The sequence below is a fragment of the Accipiter gentilis genome, unplaced genomic scaffold (genome assembly GCF_929443795.1).
Source record: "Accipiter gentilis unplaced genomic scaffold, bAccGen1.1, whole genome shotgun sequence".
Taxonomy (NCBI): domain Eukaryota; kingdom Metazoa; phylum Chordata; class Aves; order Accipitriformes; family Accipitridae; genus Astur; species Astur gentilis.
The window spans coordinates 127,352-142,260 of NW_026060872.1; the positions used below are offsets into that span (position 1 = coordinate 127,352).

The window sequence follows — 14,909 nt, forward strand, 5'->3', positions numbered from 1 at the left end:
TTGTCTAATGAGGCTACCCTAGATGATTCTTCTCTTTTGCAGGAAGCTCTCTTCTCTGGGATCGACCCAAGACTCCTCCCAGGCGTCATCCCAGAATGTTTTGACCTCTGCGTTCGGGACCGGAGATCCCATCTACCTGCCCCAGACTCCTCCAAGTAAGTAGCTCGAGACATTTTTGTTCTCCTGTAGAGAAATCTCTCAACTCCGACAGCCACCTGAGACTCCTCCCAGGCATCTCCCACAGTCTTCTGTCCTCTGCTTTACCTACCTAAGGGGTCAGGTAGAAGCCCCAGACTCCTCCAAGGAAGCTACCGTTGAGGTTTTTTCTTTTTTGAAGGAGCTTGTGCCCTCCGTGATCCCCTGTGATTCCTTCCAGACGTCTCCTAGAGTCTTTTGGCCTTTTCTTATAAGGACCGGAGATCGCAGGTAGCAGCCCCAGACTTGTCTAATGAGGCTACCCTAGATGATTCTTCTCTTTTGCAGGAAGCTCTCTTCTCCGGGATCGACCCAAGACTCCTCCCAGGCGTCATCCCAGAATGTTTTGACCTCTGCGTTCGAGACCGGAGATCCCAGCTACCTGCCCCAGACTCCTCCAAGTAAGCAGCTCGAGACATTTTTGTTCTCCTGTAGAGAAATCTCTCAACTCCGACAGCCACCTGAGACTCCTCCCAGGCATCTCCCACAGTCTTCTGTCCTCTGCTTTACCTACCTAAGGGGTCAGGTAGAAGCCCCAGACTCCTCCAAGGAAGCTACCGTTGAGGTTTTTTTCTTTTTTTGGAGTAGCCTCTGACCTCCGGGATCCCCTGTGATTCCTTCCAGACGTCTCCTAGAGTCTTTTGGCCTTTTCTTATAAGGACCGGAGATCCCAGTTAGCAGCCCCAGACTTGTCTAATGAGGCTACCCTAGATGATTCTTCTCTTTTGCAGGAAGCTCTCTTCTCCGGGATCGACCCAAGACTCCTCCCAGGCGTCATCCCAGAATGTTTTGACCTCTGCGTTCGGGACCGGAGATCCCAGCTACCTGCCCCAGACTCCTCCAAGTAAGTAGCTCGAGACATTTTTGTTCTCCTGTAGAGAAATCTCTCAACTCCGACAGCCACCTGAGACTCCTCCCAGGCATCTCCCACAGTCTTCTGTCTTCTGCTTTACCTACCTAAGGGGTCAGGTAGAAGCCCCAGACTCCTCCAAGGAAGCTACCGTTGAGGTTTTTTCTTTTTTGGAGGAGCCTGTGCCCTCTGGGATCCCCTGTGATTCCTTCCAGACGTCTCCTAGAGTCTTTTGGCCTTTTCTTATAAGGACCGGAGATCCCAGGTAGCAGCCCCAGACTTGTCTAATGAGGCTACCCTAGATAATTCTTCTCTTTTGCAGGAAGTTCTCTTCTCTGGGATCGACCCAAGAGTCCTCCCAGGCGTCATCCCAGAATGTTTTGACCTCTGCGTTCAGGACCGGAGATCCCAGCTACCTGCCCCAGACTCCTCCAAGTAAGTAGCTCGAGACATTTTTGTTCTCCTGTAGAGAAATCTCTCAACTCCGACAGGCACCTGAGACTCCTCCCAGGCACCTCCCACAGTCTTCTGTCCTCTGCTTTACCTACCTAAGGGGTCAGGTAGAAGCCCCAGACTCCTCCAAGGAAGCTACCGTTGAGGTTTTTTTCTTTTTTGGAGGAACCTCTGCCCTCCGGGATTCCCTGTGATTTCTTCCAGACGTCTCCTAGCGTCTTTTGGCCTTCTCTTATAAGGACCGGAGATCCCAGGTAGCAGCCCCAGACTTGTCTAATGAGGCTACCCTAGATGATTCTTCTCTTTTGCAGGAAGCTCTCTTCTCTGGGATCGACCCAAGACTCCTCCCAGGCGTCATCCCAGAATGTTTTGACCTCTGCGTTCGGGACCGGAGATCCCATCTACCTGCCCCAGACTCCTCCAAGTAAGTAGCTCGAGACATTTTTGTTCTCCTGTAGAGAAATCTCTCAACTCCGACAGCCACCTGAGACTCCTCCCAGGCATCTCCCACAGTCTTCTGTCCTCTGCTTTACCTACCTAAGGGGTCAGGTAGAAGCCCCAGACTCCTCCAAGGAAGCTACCGTTGAGGTTTTTTTCTTTTTTTGGAGTAGCCTGTGCCCTCCGTGATCCCCTGTGATTCCTTCCAGACGTCTCCTAGAGTCTTTTGGCCTTTTCTTATAAGGACCGGAGATCGCAGGTAGCAGCCCCAGACTTGTCTAATGAGGCTACCCTAGATGATTCTTCTCTTTTGCAGGAAGCTCTCTTCTCCGGGATCGACCCAAGACTCCTCCCAGGCGTCATCCCAGAATGTTTTGACCTCTGCGTTCGGGACCGGAGATCCCATCTACCTGCCCCAGACTCCTCCAAGTAAGTAGCTCGAGACATTTTTGTTCTCCTGTAGAGAAATCTCTCGACTCCGACAGCAACCTGAGAATCCTCTCAGGCATCTCCCACAGTCTTCTGTCCTCTGCTTTACCTACCTAAGGGGTCAGGTAGAAGCCCCAGACTCCTCCTAGGAAGCTACCGTTGAGGTTTTTTCTTTTTTGGAGGAGCCTGTGCCCTCCGGGATCCCCTGTGATTCCTTGCAGACGTCTCCTAGAGTCTTTTGGCCTTTTCTTATAAGGACCGGAGATCCCAGGTAGCAGCCCCAGACTTGTTTAATGAGGCTACCCTAGATGATTCTTCTCTTTTGCAGGAAGCTCTCTTCTCCGGGATCGACCCAAGACTCCTCCCAGGCGTCATCCCAGAATGTTTTGACCTCTGCGTTCGGGACCGGAGATCCCAGCTACCTGCCCCAGACTCCTCCAAGTAAGTAGCTCGAGACATTTTTGTTCTCCTGTAGAGAAATCTCTCAACTCCGACAGCCACCTGAGACTCCTCCCAGGCATCTCCCACAGTCTTCTGTCTTCTGCTTTACCTACCTAAGGGGTCAGGTAGAAGCCCCAGACTCCTCCAAGGAAGCTACCGTTGAGGTTTTTTCTTTTTTGGAGGAGCCTGTGCCCTCTGGGATCCCCTGTGATTCCTTCCAGACGTCTCCTAGAGTCTTTTGGCCTTTTCTTATAAGGACCGGAGATCCCAGGTAGCAGCCCCAGACTTGTCTAATGAGGCTACCCTAGATAATTCTTCTCTTTTGCAGGAAGTTCTCTTCTCTGGGATCGACCCAAGAGTCCTCCCAGGCGTCATCCCAGAATGTTTTGACCTCTGCGTTCAGGATCGGAGATCCCAGCTACCTGCCCCAGACTCCTCCAAGTAAGTAGATCGAGACATTTTTGTTCTCCTGTAGAGAAATCTCTCAACTCCGACAGGCACCTGAGACTCCTCCCAGGCACCTCCCACAGTCTTCTGTCCTCTGCTTTACCTACCTAAGGGGTCAGGTAGAAGCCCCAGACTCCTCCAAGGAAGCTACCGTTGAGGTTTTTTTCTTTTTTGGAGGAACCTCTGCCCTCCGGGATTCCCTGTGATTCCTTCCAGACGTCTCCTAGCGTCTTTTGGCCTTCTCTTATAAGGACCGGAGATCCCAGGTAGCAGCCCCAGACTTGTCTAATGAGGCTACCCTAGATGATTCTTCTCTTTTGCAGGAAGCTCTCTTCTCTGGGATCGACCCAAGACTCCTCCCAGGCGTCATCCCAGAATGTTTTGACCTCTGCGTTCGGGACCGGAGATCCCATCTACCTGCCCCAGACTCCTCCAAGTAAGTAGCTCGAGACATTTTTGTTCTCCTGTAGAGAAATCTCTCAACTCCGACAGCCACCTGAGACTCCTCCCAGGCATCTCCCACAGTCTTCTGTCCTCTGCTTTACCTACCTAAGGGGTCAGGTAGAAGCCCCAGACTCCTCCAAGGAAGCTACCGTTGAGGTTTTTTTCTTTTTTTGGAGTAGCCTCTGACCTCCGGGATCCCCTGTGATTCCTTCCAGACGTCTCCTAGAGTCTTTTGGCCTTTTCTTATAAGGACCGGAGATCCCAGTTAGCAGCCCCAGACTTGTCTAATGAGGCTACCCTAGATGATTCTTCTCTTTTGCAGGAAGCTCTCTTCTCCGGGATCGACCCAAGACTCCTCCCAGGCGTCATCCCAGAATGTTTTGACCTCTGCGTTCGGGACCGGAGATCCCATCTACCTGCCCCAGACTCCTCCAAGTAAGTAGCTCGAGACATTTTTGTTCTCCTGTAGAGAAATCTCTCAACTCCGACAGCCAGCTGAGACTCCTCCCAGGCATCTCCCACAGTCTTCTGTCCTCTGCTTTACCTACCTAAGGGGTCAGGTAGAAGCCCCAGACTCCTCCAAGGAAGCTACCGTTGAGGTTTTTTTCTTTTTTTGGAGTAGCCTCTGACCTCCGGGATCCCCTGTGATTCCTTCCAGACGTCTCCTAGAGTCTTTTGGCCTTTTCTTATAAGGACCGGAGATCCCAGTTAGCAGCCCCAGACTTGTCTAATGAGGCTACCCTAGATGATTCTTCTCTTTTGCAGGAAGCTCTCTTCTCCGGGATCGACCCAAGACTCCTCCCAGGCGTCATCCCAGAATGTTTTGACCTCTGCGTTCGGGACCGGAGATCCCATCTACCTGCCCCAGACTCCTCCAAGTAAGTAGCTCGAGACATTTTTGTTCTCCTGTAGAGAAATCTCTCGACTCCGACAGCAACCTGAGAATCCTCTCAGGCATCTCCCACAGTCTTCTGTCCTCTGCTTTACCTACCTAAGGGGTCAGGTAGAAGCCCCAGACTCCTCCTAGGAAGCTACCGTTGAGGTTTTTTCTTTTTTGGAGGAGCCTGTGCCCTCCGGGATCCCCTGTGATTCCTTGCAGACGTCTCCTAGAGTCTTTTGGCCTTTTCTTATAAGGACCGGAGATCCCAGGTAGCAGCCCCAGACTTGTTTAATGAGGCTACCCTAGATGATTCTTCTCTTTTGCAGGAAGCTCTCTTCTCCGGGATCGACCCAAGACTCCTCCCAGGCGTCATCCCAGAATGTTTTGACCTCTGCGTTCGGGACCGGAGATCCCAGCTACCTGCCCCAGACTCCTCCAAGTAAGTAGCTCGAGACATTTTTGTTCTCCTGTAGAGAAATCTCTCAACTCCGACAGCCACCTGAGACTCCTCCCAGGCATCTCCCACAGTCTTCTGTCTTCTGCTTTACCTACCTAAGGGGTCAGGTAGAAGCCCCAGACTCCTCCAAGGAAGCTACCGTTGAGGTTTTTTCTTTTTTGGAGGAGCCTGTGCCCTCTGGGATCCCCTGTGATTCCTTCCAGACGTCTCCTAGAGTCTTTTGGCCTTCTCTTATAAGGACCGGAGATCCCAGGTAGCAGCCCCAGACTTGTCTAATGAGGCTACCCTAGATGATTCTTCTCTTTTGCAGGAAGCTCTCTTCTCCGGGATCGACCCAAGACTCCTCCCAGGCGTCATCCCAGAACGTTTTGACCTCTGCGTTCGAGACCGGAGATCCCAGCTACCTGCCCCAGACTCCTCCAAGTAAGCAGCTCGAGACATTTTTGTTCTCCTGTAGAGAAACCTCTCAACTCCGACAGCCACCTGAGACTCCTCCCAGGCATCTCCCACAGTCTTCTGTCCTCTGCTTTACCTACCTAAGGGGTCAGGTAGAAGCCCCAGACTCCTCCTAGGAAGCTACCGTTGAGGTTTTTTTCTTTATTTCGAGGAGCCTCTGACCTCCGGGATTCCCTGTGATTCCTTCCAGACGTCTCCTAGAGTCTTTTGGCCTTTTCTTATAAGGACCGGAGATCCCAGGTAGCAGCCCCAGACTTGTCTAATGAGGCTACCCTAGATGATTCTTTTCTTTTGCAGGAAGTTCTCTTCTCTGGGATCGACCCAAGAGTCCTCCCAGGCGTCATCCCAGAATGTTTTGACCTCTGCGTTCAGGATCGGAGATCCCAGCTACCTGCCCCAGACTCCTCCAAGTAAGTAGATCGAGACATTTTTGTTCTCCTGTAGAGAAATCTCTCAACTCCGACAGCCAGCTGAGACTCCTCCCAGGCATCTCCCACAGTCTTCTGTCCTCTGCTTTACCTACCTAAGGGGTCAGGTAGAAGCCCCAGACTCCTCCAAGGAAGCTACCGTTGAGGTTTTTTTCTTTTTTGGAGGAACCTCTGCCCTCCGGGATTCCCTGTGATTCCTTCCAGACGTCTCCTAGCGTCTTTTGGCCTTCTCTTATAAGGACCGGAGATCCCAGGTAGCAGCCCCAGACTTGTCTAATGAGGCTACCCTAGATGATTCTTCTCTTTTGCAGGAAGCTCTCTTCTCCGGGATCGACCCAAGACTCCTCCCAGGCGTCATCCCAGAATGTTTTGACCTCTGCGTTCGGGACCGGAGATCCCAGCTACCTGCCCCAGACTCCTCCAAGTAAGTAGCTCGAGACATTTTTGTTCTCCTGTAGAGAAATCTCTCAACTCCGACAGCCACCTGAGACTCCTCCCAGGCATCTCCCACAGTCTTCTGTCCTCTGCTTTACCTACCTAAGGGGTCAGGTAGAAGCCCCAGACTCCTCCTAGGAAGCTACCGTTGAGGTTTTTTCTTTTTTGGAGGAGCCTGTGCCCTCCGGGATCCCCTGTGATTCCTTCCAGACGTCTCCTAGAGTCTTTTGGGCTTTTCTTATAAGGACTGGCAATCCCAGGTAGCAGCCCCAGACTTGACTAATGAGGCTTCCCTAGATGATTCTTCTCTTTTGCAGGAAGCTGTCTTCTCCGGGATCGACCCAAGACTCCTCCCAGGCGTCATCCCAGAATGTTTTGACCTCTGCGTTCGGGACCGGAGATCCCAGCTACCTGCCCCAGACTCCTCCAAGTAAGTAGCTCGAGACATTTTTTTTCTCCTGTAGAGAAATCTCTCAACTCCGACAGCCACCTGAGACTCCTCCCAGGCATCTCCCACAGCCTTCTGTCCTCTGCTTTACCTACCTAAGGGGTCAGGTAGAAGCCCCAGACTCCTCCAAGGAAGATACCGTTGAGGTTTTTTTCTTTTTTGGAGGAACCTCTGCCCTCCGGGATCCCCTGTGATTCCTTCCAGACGTCTCCTAGCGTCTTTTGGCCTTTTCTTATAAGGACCGGAGATCCCAGGTAGCAGCCCCAGACTTGTCTAATGAGGCTACCCTAGATGATTCTTTTCTTTTGCAGGAAGCTCTCTTCTCCGGGATCGACCCAAGACTCCTCCCAGGCGTCATCCCAGAATGTTTTGACCTCTGCTTTCGGGACCGGAGATCCCAGCTACCTGCCCCAGACTCCTCCAAGTAAGTAGCTCGAGACATTTTTGTTCTCCTGTAGAGAAATCTCTCAACTCCGACAGCCACCTGAGACTCCTCCCAGGCATCTCCCACAGTCTTCTGTCCTCTGCTTTACCTACCTAAGGGGTCAGGTAGAAGCCCCAGACTCCTCCTAGGAAGCTACCGTTGAGGTTTTTTCTTTTTTGGAGGAGCCTGTGCCCTCCGGGATCCCCTGTGATTCCTTGCAGACGTCTCCTAGAGTCTTTTGGCCTTTTCTTATAAGGACCGGAGATCCCAGGTAGCAGCCCCAGACTTGTTTAATGAGGCTACCCTAGATGATTCTTCTCTTTTGCAGGAAGCTCTCTTCTCCGGGATCGACCCAAGACTCCTCCCAGGCGTCATCCCAGAATGTTTTGACCTCTGCGTTCGGGACCGGAGATCCCAGCTACCTGCCCCAGACTCCTCCAAGTAAGTAGCTCGAGACATTTTTGTTCTCCTGTAGAGAAATCTCTCAACTCCGACAGCCACCTGAGACTCCTCCCAGGCATCTCCCACAGTCTTCTGTCTTCTGCTTTACCTACCTAAGGGGTCAGGTAGAAGCCCCAGACTCCTCCAAGGAAGCTACCGTTGAGGTTTTTTCTTTTTTGGAGGAGCCTGTGCCCTCTGGGATCCCCTGTGATTCCTTCCAGACGTCTCCTAGAGTCTTTTGGCCTTTTCTTATAAGGACCGGAGATCCCAGGTAGCAGCCCCAGACTTGTCTAATGAGGCTACCCTAGATAATTCTTCTCTTTTGCAGGAAGTTCTCTTCTCCGGGATCGACCCAAGACTCCTCCCAGGCGTCATCCCAGAATGTTTTGACCTCTGCGTTCAGGATCGGAGATCCCAGCTACCTGCCCCAGACTCCTCCAAGTAAGTAGATCGAGACATTTTTGTTCTCCTGTAGAGAAATCTCTCAACTCCGACAGGCACCTGAGACTCCTCCCAGGCACCTCCCACAGTCTTCTGTCCTCTGCTTTACCTACCTAAGGGGTCAGGTAGAAGCCCCAGACTCCTCCAAGGAAGCTACCGTTGAGGTTTTTTTCTTTTTTGGAGGAACCTCTGCCCTCCGGGATTCCCTGTGATTCCTTCCAGACGTCTCCTAGCGTCTTTTGGCCTTCTCTTATAAGGACCGGAGATCCCAGGTAGCAGCCCCAGACTTGTCTAATGAGGCTACCCTAGATGATTCTTCTCTTTTGCAGGAAGCTCTCTTCTCTGGGATCGACCCAAGACTCCTCCCAGGCGTCATCCCAGAATGTTTTGACCTCTGCGTTCGGGACCGGAGATCCCATCTACCTGCCCCAGACTCCTCCAAGTAAGTAGCTCGAGACATTTTTGTTCTCCTGTAGAGAAATCTCTCAACTCCGACAGCCACCTGAGACTCCTCCCAGGCATCTCCCACAGTCTTCTGTCCTCTGCTTTACCTACCTAAGGGGTCAGGTAGAAGCCCCAGACTCCTCCAAGGAAGCTACCGTTGAGGTTTTTTTCTTTTTTTGGAGTAGCCTCTGACCTCCGGGATCCCCTGTGATTCCTTCCAGACGTCTCCTAGAGTCTTTTGGCCTTTTCTTATAAGGACCGGAGATCCCAGTTAGCAGCCCCAGACTTGTCTAATGAGGCTACCCTAGATGATTCTTCTCTTTTGCAGGAAGCTCTCTTCTCCGGGATCGACCCAAGACTCCTCCCAGGCGTCATCCCAGAATGTTTTGACCTCTGCGTTCGGGACCGGAGATCCCATCTACCTGCCCCAGACTCCTCCAAGTAAGTAGCTCGAGACATTTTTGTTCTCCTGTAGAGAAATCTCTCAACTCCGACAGCCAGCTGAGACTCCTCCCAGGCATCTCCCACAGTCTTCTGTCCTCTGCTTTACCTACCTAAGGGGTCAGGTAGAAGCCCCAGACTCCTCCAAGGAAGCTACCGTTGAGGTTTTTTTCTTTTTTTGGAGTAGCCTCTGACCTCCGGGATCCCCTGTGATTCCTTCCAGACGTCTCCTAGAGTCTTTTGGCCTTTTCTTATAAGGACCGGAGATCCCAGTTAGCAGCCCCAGACTTGTCTAATGAGGCTACCCTAGATGATTCTTCTCTTTTGCAGGAAGCTCTCTTCTCCGGGATCGACCCAAGACTCCTCCCAGGCGTCATCCCAGAATGTTTTGACCTCTGCGTTCGGGACCGGAGATCCCATCTACCTGCCCCAGACTCCTCCAAGTAAGTAGCTCGAGACATTTTTGTTCTCCTGTAGAGAAATCTCTCGACTCCGACAGCAACCTGAGAATCCTCTCAGGCATCTCCCACAGTCTTCTGTCCTCTGCTTTACCTACCTAAGGGGTCAGGTAGAAGCCCCAGACTCCTCCAAGGAAGCTACCGTTGAGGTTTTTTCTTTTTTGGAGGAGCCTGTGCCCTCCGGGATCCCCTGTGATTCCTTGCAGACGTCTCCTAGAGTCTTTTGGCCTTTTCTTATAAGGACCGGAGATCCCAGGTAGCAGCCCCAGACTTGTTTAATGAGGCTACCCTAGATGATTCTTCTCTTTTGCAGGAAGCTCTCTTCTCCGGGATCGACCCAAGACTCCTCCCAGGCGTCATCCCAGAATGTTTTGACCTCTGCGTTCGGGACCGGAGATCCCAGCTACCTGCCCCAGACTCCTCCAAGTAAGTAGCTCGAGACATTTTTGTTCTCCTGTAGAGAAATCTCTCAACTCCGACAGCCACCTGAGACTCCTCCCAGGCATCTCCCACAGTCTTCTGTCTTCTGCTTTACCTACCTAAGGGGTCAGGTAGAAGCCCCAGACTCCTCCAAGGAAGCTACCGTTGAGGTTTTTTCTTTTTTGGAGGAGCCTGTGCCCTCTGGGATCCCCTGTGATTCCTTCCAGACGTCTCCTAGAGTCTTTTGGCCTTCTCTTATAAGGACCGGAGATCCCAGGTAGCAGCCCCAGACTTGTCTAATGAGGCTACCCTAGATGATTCTTCTCTTTTGCAGGAAGCTCTCTTCTCCGGGATCGACCCAAGACTCCTCCCAGGCGTCATCCCAGAACGTTTTGACCTCTGCGTTCGAGACCGGAGATCCCAGCTACCTGCCCCAGACTCCTCCAAGTAAGCAGCTCGAGACATTTTTGTTCTCCTGTAGAGAAATCTCTCAACTCCGACAGCCACCTGAGACTCCTCCCAGGCATCTCCCACAGTCTTCTGTCCTCTGCTTTACCTACCTAAGGGGTCAGGTAGAAGCCCCAGACTCCTCCTAGGAAGCTACCGTTGAGGTTTTTTTCTTTATTTCGAGGAGCCTCTGACCTCCGGGATTCCCTGTGATTCCTTCCAGACGTCTCCTAGAGTCTTTTGGCCTTTTCTTATAAGGACCGGAGATCCCAGGTAGCAGCCCCAGACTTGTCTAATGAGGCTACCCTAGATGATTCTTTTCTTTTGCAGGAAGTTCTCTTCTCTGGGATCGACCCAAGAGTCCTCCCAGGCGTCATCCCAGAATGTTTTGACCTCTGCGTTCAGGATCGGAGATCCAAGCTACCTGCCCCAGACTCCTCCAAGTAAGTAGATCGAGACATTTTTGTTCTCCTGTAGAGAAATCTCTCAACTCCGACAGCCAGCTGAGACTCCTCCCAGGCATCTCCCACAGTCTTCTGTCCTCTGCTTTACCTACCTAAGGGGTCAGGTAGAAGCCCCAGACTCCTCCAAGGAAGCTACCGTTGAGGTTTTTTTCTTTTTTGGAGGAACCTCTGCCCTCCGGGATTCCCTGTGATTCCTTCCAGACGTCTCCTAGCGTCTTTTGGCCTTCTCTTATAAGGACCGGAGATCCCAGGTAGCAGCCCCAGACTTGTCTAATGAGGCTACCCTAGATGATTCTTCTCTTTTGCAGGAAGCTCTCTTCTCCGGGATCGACCCAAGACTCCTCCCAGGCGTCATCCCAGAATGTTTTGACCTCTGCGTTCGGGACCGGAGATCCCAGCTACCTGCCCCAGACTCCTCCAAGTAAGTAGCTCGAGACATTTTTGTTCTCCTGTAGAGAAATCTCTCAACTCCGACAGCCACCTGAGACTCCTCCCAGGCATCTCCCACAGTCTTCTGTCCTCTGCTTTACCTACCTAAGGGGTCAGGTAGAAGCCCCAGACTCCTCCTAGGAAGCTACCGTTGAGGTTTTTTCTTTTTTGGAGGAGCCTGTGCCCTCCGGGATCCCCTGTGATTCCTTCCAGACGTCTCCTAGAGTCTTTTGGGCTTTTCTTATAAGGACTGGCAATCCCAGGTAGCAGCCCCAGACTTGACTAATGAGGCTTCCCTAGATGATTCTTCTCTTTTGCAGGAAGCTGTCTTCTCCGGGATCGACCCAAGACTCCTCCCAGGCGTCATCCCAGAATGTTTTGACCTCTGCGTTCGGGACCGGAGATCCCAGCTACCTGCCCCAGACTCCTCCAAGTAAGTAGCTCGAGACATTTTTTTTCTCCTGTAGAGAAATCTCTCAACTCCGACAGCCACCTGAGACTCCTCCCAGGCATCTCCCACAGCCTTCTGTCCTCTGCTTTACCTACCTAAGGGGTCAGGTAGAAGCCCCAGACTCCTCCAAGGAAGCTACCGTTGAGGTTTTTTTCTTTTTTGGAGGAACCTCTGCCCTCCGGGATCCCCTGTGATTCCTTCCAGACGTCTCCTAGCGTCTTTTGGCCTTTTCTTATAAGGACCGGAGATCCCAGGTAGCAGCCCCAGACTTGTCTAATGAGGCTACCCTAGATGATTCTTTTCTTTTGCAGGAAGCTCTCTTCTCCGGGATCGACCCAAGACTCCTCCCAGGCGTCATCCCAGAATGTTTTGACCTCTGCTTTCGGGACCGGAGATCCCAGCTACCTGCCCCAGACTCCTCCAAGTAAGTAGCTCGAGACATTTTTGTTCTCCTGTAGAGAAATCTCTCAACTCCGACAGCCACCTGAGACTCCTCCCAGGCATCTCCCACAGTCTTCTGTCCTCTGCTTTACCTACCTAAGGGGTCAGGTAGAAGCCCCAGACTCCTCCAAGGAAGCTACCGTTGAGGTTTTTTTCTTTTTTTCGAGGAGCCTCTGACCTCCGGGATCCCCTGTGATTCCTTCCAGACGTCTCCTAGAGTCTTTTGGCCTTTTCTTATAAGGACCGGAGATCCCAGTTAGCAGCCCCAGACTTGTCTAATGAGGCTACCCTAGATGATTCTTCTCTTTTGCAGGAAGCTCTCTTCTCCGGGATCGACCCAAGACTCCTCCCAGGCGTCATCCCAGAATGTTTTGACCTCTGCGTTCGGGACCGGAGATCCCATCTACCTGCCCCAGACTCCTCCAAGTAAGTAGCTCGAAACATTTTTGTTCTCCTGTAGAGAAATCTCTCAACTCCGACAGCCACCTGAGACTCCTCCCAGGCATCTCCCACAGTCTTCTGTCCTCTGCTTTACCTACCTAAGGGGTCAGGTAGAAGCCCCAGACTCCTCCAAGGAAGCTACCGTTGAGGTTTTTTCTTTTTTGGAGGAGCCTGTGCCCTCCGGGATCCCCTGTGATTCCTTCCAGACGTCTCCTAGCGTCTTTTGGCCTTTTCTTATAAGGACCAGAGATCCCAGGTAGCAGCCCCAGTCTTGTCTAATGAGGCTACCCTAGATGATTCTTCTCTTTTGCAGGAAGCTCTCTTCTCCAGGATCGACCCAAGACTCCTCCCAGGCGTCATCCCAGAACGTTTTGACCTCTGCTTTTGGGACCGGAGATCCCAGCTACCTGCCCCAGACTCCTCCAAGTAAGCAGCTCGAGACATTTTTGTTTTCCTGTAGAGAAATCTCTCAACTCCGACAGGCACCTGAGACTCCTCCCAGGCATCTCCCACAGTCTTCTGTCCTCTGCTTTACCTACCTAAGGGGTCAGGTAGAAGCCCCAGACTCCTCCAAGGAAGCTACCGTTGAGGTTTTTTTCTTTTTTGGAGGAACCTCTGCCCTCCGGGATCCCCTGTGATTCCTTCCAGACGTCTCCTAGAGTCTTTTGGCCTTTTCTTATGAGGACCGGAGATCCCAGGTAGCAGCCCCAGACTTGTCTAACGAGGCTACCCTGGATCATTCTTCTCTTTTGCAGGAAGCTCTCCTCCAGGATCGACCTGAGAGTCCTCCCAGGCATCTCCCAGAATCTTTTCGCGTCTGCTTTTCAGACCTTAGATCCTAAGAAAAGATACCTATGAAGAGGCCAAAAGGCTCTGGAGATGCCTGGGAGGAGACACAGGTGGATCCCAAAGGGGCAAGCTTGCTCCAAAAAAGAAAAATCTCAAGGGTAGTTTCCTTTTAGGAGTCTGGGGCTGCTACCTGAGATCTTGCACGAGCAGCAGGCAGTAACCTAGCCAAAATGGAGCGGAGGAGGCCTGACAAGTGGTCCTGCTCAGTGCTGCAGAGGAAGGCAAAAACTCCTGGGGCCCAGTGCCAATCTGCGCCAGGGTAAAATTCCTTCCTGACCCCAGAGCTGGCAATCGGCTATTCCCTGAGCACGTGTGAGCAAGACCTGCCTCCTGGTCCCGCAGGCCGGTCAGGCCCCCCAGAGGATGCCCAAGCCCTGTTCTCCCTGAACCTGGAGCCATCTTGGGGCTTCCAAGAGTGGCCAAGTGCCCCCGGCCTGATTGACCTTGGGGGCAAGAATCCTTCCCGCGCCTTTGGGCCACCAGCGGGTGCTCCAAAGCACTGGGAGCCCTGGCAACATCTCTGCATCCCACTTCTTACGGCTGCTGCCACTGGTTCCGCAGGGAGTGAGGACGGCGAGCTCTGCAGTGCTCCTCAAGAAGACATTCCCTTGGTCTTGCCACAGCTCTCCATGCAAACAAGCCTGATGGCCTCGGGCACCTCCAGGGCTTGGTGGTTCTTCATGTCTCTAGCAGCCTGGTCCAGCCTCTGGTCTTCCTCCCTCAGCACTGGGCAAGGAATTCCAGCGGCTCCTCACGGACTTCCTCTGGGATGTGTCTGGGCCGCCTGCCAGGCAGACTGGCAGTGGGACAGGGGAGGCTGCCCCTTTTATAGTGCCCCGGGGCATTGTGACTGCTGCGTTGCCGGGTGGTGGCATTGTGACATGGGGTGGGGGTGAGGGGGCCCCCTGTGCGCAGCGCTGCCTGCCGCCCCTCGGCCCAGCATCCTTGGGAGGAAGGCCTTTGGGCTGTGTGGCGTTACTGAGTCCAGAAGTTTGGCAGAAAATAAACTGCCTTGCATTCCAGCTTATCCTCAGATGTCAGAGGGGCTGGGGACGGCTAGGTTTAATTTCTTTCTGAGCGATGTCCAATTCGATGCTCTAAGGGCGGTCGCGTTCAATATGCTGAGCTATCACAATGAGGGATGCCCTTAATAGCGCACTGTACTCTCGGCTTAGCTGTCTTCAATGCACGAGAATGACCAGACTTAGGGAGTTTGGTTGCACGAACGAACTATCACGACTAGATTAATGAGCAGCGCACTTTATTAAAGCAACGGTACAGGTGCTTTTGGATTGCCTGTGATAAATAGACTGTCTGCAAAGCACGTGCAGGTGGCATTACAGTCGCTTATAAGCGCATGAAATGATGAAAGAAAAGAGCTCTGAAGAATTCTAAGTTAGAATTATAATTCTAATTAGAATTCTAATTCATTTCTGTTGTAGGTACCCGTTGCTTTGGCTCCAACCACCCCTGAGAGCGCGGCAGAGCCCCTGGTGCGCCCAGAAGAGCTGGCAAAC

The 14,909-nt window shown here is 52.4% G+C and overlaps 1 long non-coding RNA gene across 1 annotated transcript; it reads left to right on the forward strand.

Annotated features, from left to right (window-relative positions):
- Positions 1-7,115: 7,115 nt before the first annotated feature.
- On the forward strand, positions 7,116-12,964 carry LOC126037009 (uncharacterized). Its single transcript, XR_007505439.1, has 4 exons — positions 7,116-7,225; positions 11,973-12,085; positions 12,416-12,528; positions 12,857-12,964. It is a non-coding gene; the product is annotated as an uncharacterized LOC126037009 (long non-coding RNA).
- Positions 12,965-14,909: the final 1,945 nt, after the last annotated feature.